Raw genomic sequence first — 16,445 nt, forward strand, 5'->3', positions numbered from 1 at the left:
GACCCAAAGTCTCAACTTATCCACACACACTTTTGGACATGTCCTAAAGAACAGACACCACAGAGATCTCTTTGGTGTCTGTTCTTTAGGATATGTCTGAAAGTGTGTATGGATAAGTTGAGACTTCGGGTCTGACAGGACATGTGCTACAGTAGTGCTTGCAGTTGTAATGAACCACTGTGTCTGGATGGGTCAGCGAAGTAGGAGACATGGATTCAAATCTTGGTTCAGCACAAATTTTCAACTTTCCCCATTGGATTGCAGCCAATGCCTTTAATTTCTTTGTTTCTTAATTCATAATGGCTGCTGCACCAAAATGGTGTCTTTTCTTTTGGACATGTCCTAAAGAACAGATACCACATATCCAGAATGAGATTTTCACTCTGCAGCGGAGTGTGCGCTGATATGAAACTTCCTGGCAGATTAAAACTGTGTGCCCGACCGAGACTCGAACTCGGGACCTTTGCCTTTCACGGGCAAGTGCTCTACCAACTGAGCTACCGAAGCACGACTCACGCCCGGTACTCACAGCTTGCCCGCAAAAGGCAAAGGTCCCGAGTTCGAGTCTCGGTCGGGCATACAGTTTTAATCTGCCAGGAAGTTTCAGATACCACATATATATAATTAAGATGAAGACAGCAAATGAAATCTTAAGTGCAGATGCACACCAGGCTTGAACTCATAAGGAAACTTATGAAATGCCATGAGTAATGAGGATAATGGGCAAGGGGCATTACATTAGTATTGTGTGGGTAAGTTGAGAATTTGGGTCAGACGGGATACATATTAGGGTAGCCTGAACTGCTGCAATGACCACTGTGTCCAGACAGTGGTGGATATATAAGGGGGACACGTGGGGCATATGCCTCCCCCTTGCAGGGCACCTGCATTGCCACTCGCACTCCCCTGCCAGTCAGCCCACATGCTATTCGTTCGTTTCTTTCATCAGCTGACTCAACTGAATCGAGTTATCAAGTAGTTGTACATTCCTATGTAGCATATGCATCATCATATTTTATAAATTTCCGTCTGGCACATAGATAGCTGACACATGCTACAAAAAAAGTCGCAGCCATTCTCATGATCTCGATACATTATTCTGTCTGGCATTTGTTCGAGAAAAGTCATGAATATTCTGTGGTTTTCTTGTACAGAGAATCTTTGATACATAGCATTATAAATATGGATTATTCATTGAATAGGAAGCTAGTTTATATTCAGAAGCAGAAATATTAAGACTGAAGGATGAATAAGTGAAAAGTCCTAGTTGTAGCAAGTGCAAGTGTGAAGATTAGCCAAGAGTGAGAGTGATCCATTGACGAGATGGCATTGTCTTGAATATGTGTATAATCAGTTTAAATAAAACTTTGCATGTGACTTGATTATTTTTTATTACAGTAAAAGAAAAGGTAGCTCAAATTATCTTTAGCACCCCCTCCTTGAGGTTTTTCTGTATCCGCCTCTGTGTCCAGATAGCTCAGTGGTCAAAGCATTTGCCTAGTAAGGAGGAGACATGGGTTTGAATCTCGGTCTGGCACAAATTTTCAACTTTCCCCATTGATTTCAAACACTGCCCACTTGCAACCAATATCCGTACTTCTTTTGTGTCTTAATTTATAATGACTGCTGAATCAAAATGTGCCTGTTCTTCAAGACATGTCTTAATGAAAAAACACCACATACATGTAACTAAGATGAAGGTGAGCAATGATATCTTCAGTGTAGATGGACACCGGGCTTGAACTCTTATGGGAGTTGGCAAAACATCACAATTAATGAGGATAATGGGCAAGGGGTACTATATTACGAGTGCATGGTTGAGTTGAGAGTTTGAGTCTGACAGGGGGCATGCTACAGTAGTCCATGAAGTTGCAAAGAGCACTGTGTTTGAATGGCTCTATGGGCTGTCTGCCTTTGGCACTGGTGAGTTGAGCACAACCTGTTTGTGTCTCATCCATTGTGCTGCTTGTGAGCAAACATACTTTTGTTTACTTCTGTGTGTCTGCTTGTCTTAGAGTTTGACTTCATCGATGATTGTGGGGTTTTCCTACCACCTAGCCATGATTAAATTAACTTTCCCTCTGAATCATGAGTGACCAAAGGTGTATAAAGTAGAACAGTTTATACAAGACAAAATCTGCCTCTCGCTACAAGGTGTCCTCAGAATTCATTTTTTGATCCTCAGTACTACTGTGTACATAAAGCTGGTGAATGAAAAGTTGTGCACTGATGTGCAGCAACATAATAATTATCTAAAGTTCCAGTGCTCTGAAGGCCATATTGGGACCGACATTGTTAATCACACTGCTTTTGGCCTCTGAATGTTGAGGGTTTTCGAACTCCCATTTGAGGTGCCATTGGACATTGTTGTGGCTGCCTCTAAACTTTACAGTAACATCATCAGTCATGTTGATGAAACACGGAAGATGTACTGTGCCCTCAATGGTGTCCATCAGATAAAAATTGAACTGAGGAAACATGTACCATTCTAGTTGGATATTGCCAGCTGTAGGGCTGTAATAATGTATGATAACCAGTGGTACACTTGTTCAGGTTGTGGGCAGGAAGACCATGTCTTTTCTGAATGACTCGAGTGTAGACTCATTCAGACACCTATCAGAAATGTTGCTCTCCTTGCAGTGCCCACTGTGTTATCTCAGTCTTATTCATCTGCTATGGGGCTTTGCCTGCTGCACCCACTGTGACTCAGTTGGCATTACCATTGACTCCCCTTGACAATGTGATGGGTGTTTTGTCAGTCTCTTCTACACTGTCCACTGTCACTGGAGGAAGTACTAAAGGACAATGGCCATCAGTAGATGCAAGCCACCTATCCTGACCCCATGGCCATCAGTAGATGCAAGCCGCCTATCCTGACCCCATGGTTGTTGATCATGGAGCTGTACTGACCTCCATTTTTCTGGCTTCTAGCCACATGTTTGATGACAGTTGCCAACCAACTGACACAGAACAATGTGTTAGGAAGCAATGGTCACCGAGGAAACAGAAGAGACAGTGGCATACCCTTTCTGATCACTGTCTCCATCAGATGTGTTCATAGGATGATTATCTTCCTGCTGATGATGTGCTGCCTCTGAAGCCCTGACACCCAACAGCATGACATCTCTGCCCCGACACTGTCTTCAGTTAGCATCCACGTATGGACATTTGCATCTGATGTGGCTGCTTCCCTTTCTGTGTCTGATGCTACCAGTGGGCACACATCTGGTAGCGTTTCAGTGAACTGGTCCCATGAGATGTCTGTCTCTGGGGCAGATGACATTGATTCTGAGGATGGAAGTTCTGGAGGTATACAGAGCAATGGAACCCCTTCATGGGATCTGTTCCCCATCCGTCAAGAGTGATGTGCCCTTTCTAAGAGCCCTAATAGGGAGATCCCTGTGATCCTCCTGTATCCCTATCTCCATTCTCCTGGCAATGGAAACATTTCAAACTTATCATATAGCCATGGTCAATATCAATACCATTCACACATACTGCTTTTACCCCATGAAATGCTGTATACTGCAGATGTTGACAATTCCCTCCTTCAGGAGGTGTGTGTTGCAATCTTTTGTGCTCCCCAAGGCTTTATGGCACAGCATACCTTTCCCATGTTTCTCCTACTGGTGGTGGGGTGGCATTCCTTCTACATGATAGGATCCTTGGTGATACAGTTGCTTGTCTCCCTGATGCTATATGTATGGTTCTCACATTTAGTGGCATTAGATAATCAGTGACTATGTGCTATCTGGTTTTGCCCACTGCTGTGAATGTTCTACTTTCTTCTCTGAGTCAGTCATGCCTATCTTCCTGGGTTGGCAGGATGCATTGATCATGGGAGGTGACTTCAGATCCACTCAGGTGCTCAAAGACCAACCATTGAATCACTCTCCATGTGCAGTGCTAGCGGCAATTCTCCAGCACCTCAACCTTGTGGACTCTTGGGAGCATGCTCATGCTGATCAACCATGGTTTCTGCATTTCACTAACCACTGTCACAGTTGCCTGGAACATGTTTATATCTTCAGCAATATTTCTGGTGGGGTGCCAGATGCTGAAGTCTGGCCCATTGCATTGTCTGATCATGATGCATCTGTTTGTGTCATCAGTCTGTTGCCAAAGGGTGTAGCGTGGAAAGGGACCAATTAAACTGAACACAATCCATTTTACTTAATCTGACTGCTGGCAGCTCATTGAGACCATGTGGACAGCTTGTCATCAGTGCCATGCTGCATATCAGCCTGCAAAGCCTGCCCTCTGCAAGGCATTAATTGATTATGGAAGGGAGGTTGTGGTGTGGTGGCGACAAACTCAGTATTTCTACTTCAGCATTCTCTGGGAATGTACTATGATTCTGTATTCACCAGACCATCATCAGGAGAGTGTTAATCATGCCAAGTTACAGCTCACATCCCTCTACCAACATCACATTGAAGGAGTTACGGTCAGGGCATGCACACATGACGGGTTAGTGTAGGAGTGTCCACCTGTGTACCATGTGATAGCAGAATGGTGCCACTGTTGGAGGACTCAAGTTTTCTCACAAATGATGGGCAGTGCTAGGTACTCAGTTCAATATTGGGTCTGCCCTCCATGCACATTAGGTTATACTGTACTCTGTACAAAACCACTATCCTGTGAACATTATGGTGGTCTCCCAACTGTCCTTACACTCAGTCTCTGGGAATGCAATGATGGCTCTGCTTACCAATATAATGGAGGATAAAGTCCATCATGTTATCCAAGTATGTTCTCTGGACAACTCCCCTGGCCCTGGCCCCGATGACCTCCCACTAGAGTTTTATCAAACATTTTGTCACCTAGCGACCTTATGTCACTCAAGGTCTTCTCATTCCCATCCACAAGCCTTCATGGCATATAATGGACATACTATTACTGCCCCTTGACGTTGCTCAACAGTGAATGAAAATATTTACCCACTTGTTGGCTGCACAGCTTAAATGCATGACCCAGTACATGGTTTCCCCTGATCAAACTCTTTGGGAGATGCCACTAATATCCATACTGCCCTCTGTCACTATAAGGACATAATTGCTCTGGCTCAAGCTAGTAATGTGTGTGGACTTTTGGCAGCACTTGGTTTCAGCCAGATGTTCCATTGGGTTGATCACAACTACCTGGAAATGGCACTCTGCAATATGGAATACCCTAATACCACTGCTGATGTAATGCATCTCCTTCATGGAGCTACAACCCATGTACACTACAATGGTCGTCTCACTTCTCCAATCTTGGTCCATCATTTGGTGCATCAAGGTTATCTGCTGTCTAAACTGTTGAATGGTTTCACAATGGCAACATTGCCCTGTGGATTCCATCAAATCCTGTCTGGGATGTCTCTCGGTGACCATGTATTCAGCTGCACTGCTTATGTAAATGATCTCATCATCATTCTTCATAGTGGTACTGAGGTTAGAGAGCCATTGGAAAGGGTTACCATCTATGGTAAAGCTTCTGGTAGCTATCTTAATGTCTGCAAATCAAGCGCCATGGCTATAGGTGCAGAGCTTCCTGCAGACAGTGCTGCTCCATTGCGTGTAGCTGCTACCATCTGATGCATAGGACTAGAATTCGCAAGTAATGTACAGTGCACAGTTACCCTCAACTATTGGCACCTACTGTCCCAACTATGAGCTGGGCTCCTAGATCACCATTTACAAGCCCTCAATCTTCTGCAATGGACACATTATGTTAATGTGTATTTGGCATCACGTATCTCCCGCATGGTGGAGACACTTCCTCTTTCACTGCCCATGGTCTGTCACATTCCACATAGCACTGGGTTCATACGTATTCCACAGCTTGCTGTTTGAGATAAGACATGTGTCCCTCACTCTCCCACAGTGCAGGAGTGGTTTAGGTCCGTATTATGTCCCTGACAGAGTTACAGATATTTTCATCAGCTCCCAAATAGTCCTATGGCACAATTGCCTTACATGCCTTATCAGCCTGTTGATAGAGGCCCTTACACCATGCTCTCTCTTAGTTCCTATCCATCTTTTGGATGTTCACCACCCTTATTTTACTTTCACCATCTCTTCCTTGGACTGACCTATGTCTGTACAGCAATACTGCCAATGTACTTGACATCCATGAAGGTAATCTATGCCTTTCGTCAGCAGCACAGGTCACCAAATGTGATTGAGGGGAAGCATCCCCATGTTGTCCAGTGTCCTGTCTGGTGATTGGTGTGCCCTCCTTATTTTGCCACTGACATCCAGAATGCATGGTATCTTGTGGTCAATGATAAGCAAGTATTCTGGTCATGCCTTTTGAGATTCACCTTGCACACAGCCCATAAAGTGCTGCCTGTGATGTTCTGCACATGGATGAGCATTGCTTGGTGTGAGAATCAGTGGTAGGTGTATGACACAAACAGATGCATTATGATCAGACAGTGCAATGGGCCAGACTTCAGCATCTGGCACCCCACCACAAATATTGCTGAAGATATAAACATGTTCCAGGCAACTGGGACAATGGTTAGTGAAATGCATAAACCCTGGATGATCAGCATGAGCATGCTCCCAAGAGTCCACAAGGTTGAGGTGCTGGAGATTTGCCGGTAGCACTGCACATGGAGAGTGATACAATGGTTGGTCTTAGTGCAACAGATGCTGGCCCTAGTTACCCCCACAATGCCTCATCAGATACATTTCACCTGCTCCTTATTCCAGCCTTGAAATACTTCCCACAAACAAAGATGAACTTTGTGAAGTGGATTTTTGGACATTGAGTTCACTACTTGTTTGCTGATAGCGAGAAAACTGTCCTTGACTTTGGCACTTCCTTAATGAATGGCACTGTGCAGTTTACCACAGTCCCAAATACAGACAATTTCTCACCAATTTCCTTTGTAGTGTTTTTTTTACCCTCAGGTTGTGACCACTGCTCACTTTGTCCCATACCTCCTTTTGGGCACCAGGGAAGTTTAAAAAGAAGAAAAAAATGGACAGTGCATTTGTCTAGTAAGCAAGAGACATGGGTTCAGATCCTGGTCTGGCACAAATTTTTGACATTCCCCATTGAATTCAATCAATCCTCACTTGCAGCCAATGTTTGTAACTTTTTTTGTTTTAACTCCAGTTATATTGCATTATGTTCCTTTATCTATTGATCCTCTCTACATATCACTCAAATATTTCAATTCTAAATGAATTCAAGGTTAAATACATTCTGATTTGTTCTATACCATGCAAGCAAATAAGGCACTAAATAATGATTTACAGCACTGAACTAAAAACAGATATATAAAATATAAATTATTATCCTTACAAATTACACCAAAGGCAGTCACTGGTAGGTTTACTTCATGAAGTCCTATAAAATCTCTTGAATGGAGTAGAAGAAACTGACAAACAGAAAGTTCTTAAATTCAGATTTTGAGTTTCACTATATTAGCCATAAGATATTTAATAGGAATTCCACTACATTACCCATAAGAAATTTAATATATTATGCCAGATTGTTGGACTTACGTATATCTGTATATTTTACTCCTCTCTGTACTGCTGCTGATTCCTGTAGATATTGGTCAATGATATTATGATAATTGTTTTCTTCCCACAAATATTTTACTGATAATCCATCACTGATTGTTACTACATCAAATTTACCCACATTTGCCTACATGTTTGCACTCCAAGAGTAGTATGGAACATTATATTCTTATATTTTTGTCTGTTTTGCCAATTGTATTTGCAAGTATTCACAGATAATTATGAAGGTGTGCTGAATGCTATGCCTCTGAATTTTTTATGTGAAAACTGTCAAAGATTTTAAAATAAAACAAACTTTATTAACATTCAACATTTCTCATGCACTAACATAGTTATGTTACACACCGCCATGTTACGCACTGCAATTCAGAGCCCTCTAGCAGCAGAGGGTTGCAACTTGCTTCAGCGAAGTGAGAAAGTTGACCAAGTAATACATAAGATATGTAATACAATCAGCCAATATTGGAAATAGAATAAAAAATTCTGAGGCATTACTTTTCAGCATGTCCACATACAACTTGAGATATGATCATGATTTCTCACTTCTTTAGCCTTTCATCCTTACTATATGGTTTCCAGCAGGCAGAATTTCTGAGGTCTATGCTATAAGTATTTTAGATTAATCTAAGGAAACCATAAAAATTTAACTTATGACCTCTATTCAGGCAACTGTTACAGGGAACTGTCATTAAATTAGAAATACCATCCATTTTTTATTAGACTTTGTTACATAACAAAATTAGAATGGCTTCGTAATTCCTGATGTGAGATACCTGCACTTGAATTTCACTGTTACATAATTTTTTTTACCAATTACTGAGACCAAAGAGAAAACAACTTTGATTAAGTGTATTAAAATTATAACAAAAAGTATATGAGGAATCCAGGTAAAACAACAAGTCACAAGTTGTGTGTATTGATGTGCATTTTGATTAACTTTATATTTTGATACTAATGTCAGCCAGTGTGATACGATGCTCTTTATTTAAGTAGTGAGCATTCAACATAAAACCATAGAACAGAAAGAAAGTTATGGACATAAAAAGAAAATATTTACTAGAAATTATCATTTAAGATTTTATAGATGAAAGAAATTATTCTACAAAAACAAACAAAATCAACATTCAGATTAATAAGTTGGTAATGTTAAAGTAAGGAAAACTGCCTGATTCTTTGACAAATTCTCAATTTCAGATATTACAAGAGATGCTCAAATAAATGGAGCTATATAGCGAAAAATCTGTGAAGTAGTAGAAGTAAACCAAATGACACCTCGGTAAGATTGTGAAACTGAAAGAAGGCAATGTATCTGTTTGGTAGCACTTGTTCTGTTTAGCAGCTATTGGAGTTGCAGCATGTACCTCTTTGTGCTTCCACTGTCCAATGAAAGTAAGGATTGAACATAAATATAAAATAATTTTGGGTATCGGGCTGAGACATTGTAAACTACCAAAATAACTAAACTGCTCATCTTTTGACTGACTTGCTGTGGTCCTCTTCAGGATAGTAAATGACCCTGAAGAGGACAGTAGCAAGTTGGTCAAAAGGTTGGCAATTTAATTGTTTTAGTGACTTACAATGACATGGCCCAATACCCAAACTCTTGTATTGATGAAGTTATTGTAGCAAGTATGAGATTTTAAACAGAATGATATACTGCTTTAATGGCATCCAAAAGCACTTGAAAAGACAAGCACAGTGATATAATGTTTATTAATCTTGAGACTGAAACTCTTCATAAGAACAAGGGAGAAATATTCCAAAAGTGAAAGGCAAGTCAACTGCAGTCAGCTACTGCATTGTATGTACTTTACATCTACATATATACTCTGCAAATCACACTTAAATGCCTGGAAGAGAGTTCATTGAACCACCTTCACAATAATTCTCTGTTATTCCAATCTCAAACAGCCTGCGGGAAGAACAAACACATATATCTCTCTGTGCGAGCTCTGATTTCCCTTATTTTACTACACACACTAAACAAAGTTTTGCATCACCTTGGTTTGGAGAGTTCCATAACCTGTACAGAAAACTGAAATAGAGATCAATATAAATATTGTTTCCTCCATTTTATTGCTCATGAATCCCACACATTGCATGTTGCACCACCATACAGTGAGATCATCAGAGGTGGTGATCCAGATTGATGTACACACTGGTACCTCTAGTACCCAATAGCACATCTTCTTGGATTGATGCATGCCTGTATTTGACATGGCATACTATCCACAATTTCATCAAGGCACTGTTGGTCCAGATTGTCCCACTACTCAAAGGCGATTCGGCGTAGATCCCTCAGAGTGGTCGGTGGGTCACTTCATCCATAAACAGACCTTTTAAACCTATCTAAGGCATTTTCGATAGGGTTCATGTATGGAGAACATGCTGGCCACTCTAGTCGAGAGATGTCATTATCCTGAAGGAAATCATTCGCAAGATGTGCATGATGGGGGTGCAAACTGTCGTCCATGAAGGTGAGTGCCTTGCCAGTATGCTGCCAATATGTGAATCTTCAATTCCTCCAGGCGTATTTTATGACAAAATAAATCTTGGGTGAACAGCCGGGTATGAGTGCGCATAGGACACAATATTTCAGCAATCGACCATGTTGCCATCATCAGGTGCGCTAATGTACTGAGTACATGTCACCATCATCAGGTGCGCTGAATACATCAGCACATCTGATGATGACAACGTGGTCAACTGCCGAAATATTGTGTCCTATGCACTCTCATACTAGGTTGTTCACCAGAGATTTATTTCATCATGCTGCCAATATGGTTGCACTATCGGTTGGAGGACGGCATTCACATATCGTACAGCTGTTACGGCGCCTCCCGTGACCACCAGCGGTGTATGTTGGCCCCACATAATGCCACCCCAAAACAGCAGGGTACCTCCAGCACTCACTGGACAGTGTGTCTAAGGTGTTCACCCTGACTGGGTTGCCTCCAAACATGTCTCTTACAATTGTCTGGTTGAAGGCATATGTGACACTCATTGGTGAAGAGAACTTGATGCCAATCCTGAGTGATCCATTTGGCATGTTGTTGGGCCCATCTGTACCACACTGCATGGTGTCGTGGTTGCAAAGAGGGACCTCGCCATGGATGTCAGGAGTGAAGTTGCGCATCATGCAACCTATTGTACACAGTTTGAGTCATAACATGATGACCTGCGGCTGCACAAAAAGCATTATTCAACATAGTGGCATTGCTGTCTGGGTTCCTCCAAGCCATAATCTATAGGTAGTGGTCATCCACTGCAGTAGTAGCCCTTGGGCAGCCTGAGTGAGGTTCCTGTCTCTCTATATCTCCTCCATATCTGAACAACATTGCTTTCATTCACTCTGACACACCTGTACACTTCCTTTGTTGACAGCCCTTCCTGGCACAAGGTAACAATGTGGACATAACCAAACAGTGTTATTGATCATCTAGGCATGATTGAACAACAGAAAAGAGCATTTCATGCTGATTCCAAAAATTTAAAGTTTATGGGCATTATCATTTTCCGTTTGTTGTAAAATTGAGGTTGAAAGAATTTTCGCATAGTGGCCACAACCAACTGTAAATTTGAAGTGCGTTAGAATACATGATGCATTATTTTGTTCCACTGTTTTGTCTGTTGTTTGTTATCGATCATTAACACATATGTATTCTAGAAGGCACTGACTCCCGGAAGCAAAGCACAGGCATGTTTAGAAGGTTACAGTTAGAATGTAAACAAAGATCTGAGAATATATGATTTTGGAATTTCATGCATGTGTGGTTTTGTAGTTATTATGTGTTGTTTTGTTTCTGTGTGTGTGTGTTTCCTGTGCTACAAATGCCGAGAGTAAAGAAATTTATTCCCAAACGAAAGTTTCGTGGCAATCAGTTCCAAACACAACCAAATAATACACATCACCTGCTTCAAATGTCGTCTGTGGAAACTGTGTCCACAGGCAGTGCTTCTAGACATAAAATTTCGCTTTTTGAATGTAATAAGAACAAGCATAGTAGTATTGTGAACAGTAATAATGACAGAAATGATATTGTGAACCTAAATATGCTGTCAAGACTTTTGAAGAGTGCTGTGAAATATAAGTACTGCAATTGTGAAGGTAGTATTGACATTTCTGAGGACATCTCAGCAAGTAAGGGTCTTTCAGGTCAGTTAGTGATTGCCTGTAGCTTGTGTAGGTTGCACAGTGATACTATGATATTGCCAGTAACTGATAGTCAACATTACGGTGTAAATATTCAGCTTGCTTATGCAATGCGATGTATTGGAAGGGGAAGGAGAGCTGCCCAGGCTTTTTGTGCAGTGATGGATTTGCCTCCACCTCCAATGAGGTTTGACAGATACAATAAATTAATACATAATGCTTTTATGTTGTGTAAGTGAGCATTCAATGAAAAGAGCAGCAGAAAAAGCAGTAGTCTTGTCTGAGAATACAGACATTGTAGCAGCATTTGATGGATCTTGGCAGAAGAGAGGTCATATTTCTCTGAATGGGGTTGTAACTGCCACATTTATTGAAACTGGTAAGATACTAGATTATGACTGTCTAACAAAGCACTGACAGGGTTGTTCAAGTAAATTTATTGGCACCCATGTTTGTGTAAAGACTTCAGTGAAAAAAACCTGTCAGATGGAAAACACATAGGTGGTCCAGGTCATCTTACAAAAAGTGAAATTGATTCTTTGACTCAATATTGTGGACTAACAATAAGGAGAAATGTAGGAGATTTGGAGAGCATGAGACGAACTATTTGGGCAACATGATTTCACAATGTTAACAGATGAAACCGCACAGTATGGTTTGTGTCCAAAATGGGAAGATTTATGATGCAAGTACTGGATGAGCAATACTACGGGCATACAATATTCCCGCAAGCATTCCTTACCACTTGCTGTAATGGAGGCAATTAGGCCTATATATAGGGATCTGGCAAATAAAAATCAATTCAGGAAATGTATGCATGGTCTCTCTCAGAATGGAAATGTAAGCTTCAACAACTGTGTGTAATGTCTCTTGCAGCGGTCTCTTCACAATATTTTCGGAAATTTTATAACTCAGTACATATCTCGAAATATCTCTTCTTATCTTACCGATTATCAATGCAAAGTAGTTTCAAGCCCAATTATTCCTTTGAGCATCCGTTTACTCCATGGAATAGCTGCTCTGCTATCTATGTTTTCTCTTATGAAAAGAATGAAGGAATTCTTGCCGATTAGTCGTGAAAGAAAGAGGATGTATATGTATGTATTGTTGAGCTAGTCGCCATCTTGATGAGATTCTGTATGAGAAGGAATTTAATACATGAACTAAACTAAAGTAAGTGTGTTTGCGTATTATTTAACTGATTATTATTGACAGTGTCTGCTTACTACGCTGTGTTGCACGGGATCAGTGGGGAACGACTGATTTACACTGGATGAACCTGCCATTTTGTATGCTCAAGATATCCAGTTACTTCAAATAAACAGGCTAACACAGTCTTACCAGCAGATCTCCAGTCTTCCCGATGTGATCACTGAAAGTTAATAATTATTACAAATGTTTCCAGGAGATCGACTGACAATTTTCATCGCACCGAGACTTCGAAATTGCTTCACTGGCTTATGGAATTTAAGTTAAGCTCAATTTAATCAGGATAGAACAATACTGAACTGTGTGAATGTGATAAGCCTGCTCTGTGAATGAAAATTCCCTTAACATACGCATGTTTTTACTATCCTGATCAGTGAAGCTAAATCAGGCTGGTGTGAGAGATTTTTTAAAATTTTTGATCCCACAAAAAAAAAACAAATATTAAATGTGTATGGGATAGAATACCCAAAACTGTATTTGTTGGGCTGACAGTGCTGAAGACTGGTGTAATGGATGCAATAATAACATTCAATGATGGTGCAATTTCAAGGATCAATGTTATGAAGAAACTGAACATCCATACAGGAAGGAATATGGCTTCAGCTCTAACTGCTATTGATAAGCAGCAGGTAACCAAAGCAGAGACAGCTGCAGAAGCTGCTACCAATGAGTCAAAGATAAAGAAAAGAATGAAGAGAAAGAGTATGGAGGATAAGGAAATAGGAGGACCATTGGAGTATGCAGCTGGAATGTTCTGAATGAGCATAGTGGTAAGTTAATAAATCTGTAAATCTTCTTTTGCGATCTACTGAAAACATGAATTTTCGTCATTCAGGTACACTTTTCTCCTAAATGACTAATTGGTACAGATATTGAGAATTACCTCCTCTACCTCCCTTGTCTCCTATTTCCTGAAAAATTTATAACATGATGATGATGTTGGTGATAGTTGAGCTACATTTTTAAATATTTTTGTTGTAGTAAAATAAGTTACTTGTCTTTTTCACAGATCAGCATGAGGGAAGGAAATTGGTGGATAGAACACTTATGCGAATGTTGTCTGTACTCTTGACACTTTTTCCAAGCTGTGCAATCAGTGGTTCCAAAGATAATGGTACCACAGTGAGATACTGTTCTGTTTTTTATACTATTATAAATATTGTTGTCAGTACCAAAATATAATAAATATCTCAAAGATTTTTTGGGAAATGCTTTGACTAATGACCCTAATTGTGTGTAAGAATTTTTAGCTGTCTCTCATTTATAGATCAGTTGCACTATGAGGGTGAAGATAATGTTAAAAATGCAGCCCGTTCAGGGGCGTGTCCCCTTGGGGAGTTGGAATGCCCTATCCCGACGATGTTAAATTTAGTGACTTGGCTTCCCTATTTTCAGGAACCACTGTAACCATTGACATGAATCTTTTACAGCACATTAAATTGTATGTTCTGAGTCTACTGAACTACAATAATCGCATTTCAGCCACTGCTTTGGGAAATACAATTTTTTTAATCACATGGTTAAAATTTTGTGTATTTCTTGTATTTTATCCTAAATAATTTTAATTATACATAACATTATGTTCTTCGTTTAGTTCCATAGACTCAGGATATGTATGCCTTTAATCCCTGAAAATTTGAATACTCTACTCGAAGTGGTTTCTGAGATTTAGAGAAAAATGCAACAGAAAATGTAAATTTTCAGGAATGGCTTCTAAAGTTTCAAAAGACTGTAATTCACCTAATATATGTTTAATTTTTTATTTTCAGTCACTCAGAAGCACTCTGCACCATACTGTATATCATCCTACTGATCTTTTTCCAAGTTTTCTCTTCTTTCTGGACTCCTTAGTAGCCAACTGTGGAGCATACTCTGCTTTATCAATGCAAACCTTGTCCAGTTGTTCAAGTTCTCTGATAAAGTTTGCTCCAGGATTGATTACCATGAGTGGTAGCACTTTCACCCTACCAGTGTTGTCATCATTAAAAGCAATAACAGCATCACTGACCCCTCCCCCCTCCCTCACTTTAGTATCTTCATTCCAACAAAAACAGTTTTTGGTAAGCAAGTCCATATAAGATTATTGAATGACACATTGGGGTTTTGAGTCTGATCATACAGACACTTCTTCAGTAATTCAGGGTTGCCACTTTTCTGTTAATAGGTTTTATGATGTCCATAACTGCTGCTGGGATGGAATGTTTATGGTTGTATGAACTGTTTGAGTACTGGGCTTTGCTGTAATTGCACCATAATCAGTTCGAGGAGGGCAAAGGTGGTGTCCTGGTTTTTCATCAGTTGACAGTCTGTGGAAGAAGGTAGCACATACTGCCTGCTTCATTTTCAACAAATCCTCAGTATTATTTCTAATAGCCATCCCATAATACTGCTGTCGTTCACGAATCATTTTGTCTCTCAGCCTGCCTCTTATGGTTTTACCATCAGAAAGTTTCTTGTCTCTCAAACTTTGTTCCAACTTCCTCAACTTGGTGCTCATCCTCTTCTGGACATGACCAACATATTCCAGTTTTGTGATAATCTTCCCACCATAAGGCTGAGTGGCTACTACACTGTTATATGCTTTTGAGTCTCCATCACCTAAGAACTTAGTGTAACACACTCCCATTTCGTTCACAGATCAACTAAGAATTCCAATAGCTGCAGAGAACTCCATACCACCACTTGTTCCTTCATAATTTTTCTCACAGGTATGCCCTTCTTCATTCCCTGATTTACACTCACAACAATGTTTGGTTAAAATCTGAAAATCTATTACATTTCCAATATCCACACTTGTTAGCGTAGCAACAGATTTCTTAGAACTGTAGGTGCGCTTCTGCCAAGTGCCATTAAAAGCTACTGGTATGTCACTCATACCATCATTTACTTCAACAGCTTCGTTTGCATCACGCTTCATTGACTCACATGCAACAGATTCCACAGTTGCTCCGATAAATCCTGCATTCTTGTCGATTTTACAAGGTGGGCATGGCATTTTTATCATGGCACACATTGTTTCTACTGCATTGTGTCCTTTGCCAATAGCTCTCAATCCATAAAACCACCAAACATTTACTAAAATAACTAAACTCTGTCCGAAAAGTCCATGAAGGCCCAATGGTACTGACCAGCCTCCATGTCATCCTAGGCCCACAGGCATCACTGAATGCTGATATGAAGGGGAATGTGGCCAGCACACTGCTCTCCCAGCCGTATGTCAGTTTACGAGATTGGAGTCACTACTTCCCAATCAAGTAGCTCCTCAGTTTGCCTCACAAGGTATGAATGCATCCCGCTTGCCAACAGCGCTCAGCGTACCAGTACCAGACTGGATGGTCACCCATCCAAGTGCTAGCCCAGCCCAACAGCGCTTAACTTCCGTGATCTGATGGGAACCGGTGTTACCACTGCGGCAAAGCTGTTGACACCTAAGATTTACTTCAAAATAATTACCTTTACACTTATCAGAGTTCCAAAATGAATGAATATATTTACAACTGGCACAATTAATGATACGTTTCTTCTGTCTGTTTTTCTGTCTTCCTGTAAACTAAATGGCC

General features: G+C 40.6%; 1 non-coding gene across 1 annotated transcript; it reads right to left on the minus strand.

Annotated features, from left to right (window-relative positions):
* Positions 1-433: 433 nt before the first annotated feature.
* Positions 434-508, minus strand: Trnas-uga (transfer RNA serine (anticodon UGA)). Its single transcript has one exon. It is a non-coding gene; the product is annotated as a tRNA-Ser (tRNA).
* Positions 509-16,445: the final 15,937 nt, after the last annotated feature.

Source organism: Schistocerca cancellata, chromosome 1, assembly GCF_023864275.1.
Source record: "Schistocerca cancellata isolate TAMUIC-IGC-003103 chromosome 1, iqSchCanc2.1, whole genome shotgun sequence".
NCBI classification, from domain to species: Eukaryota; Metazoa; Arthropoda; class Insecta; order Orthoptera; family Acrididae; genus Schistocerca; species Schistocerca cancellata.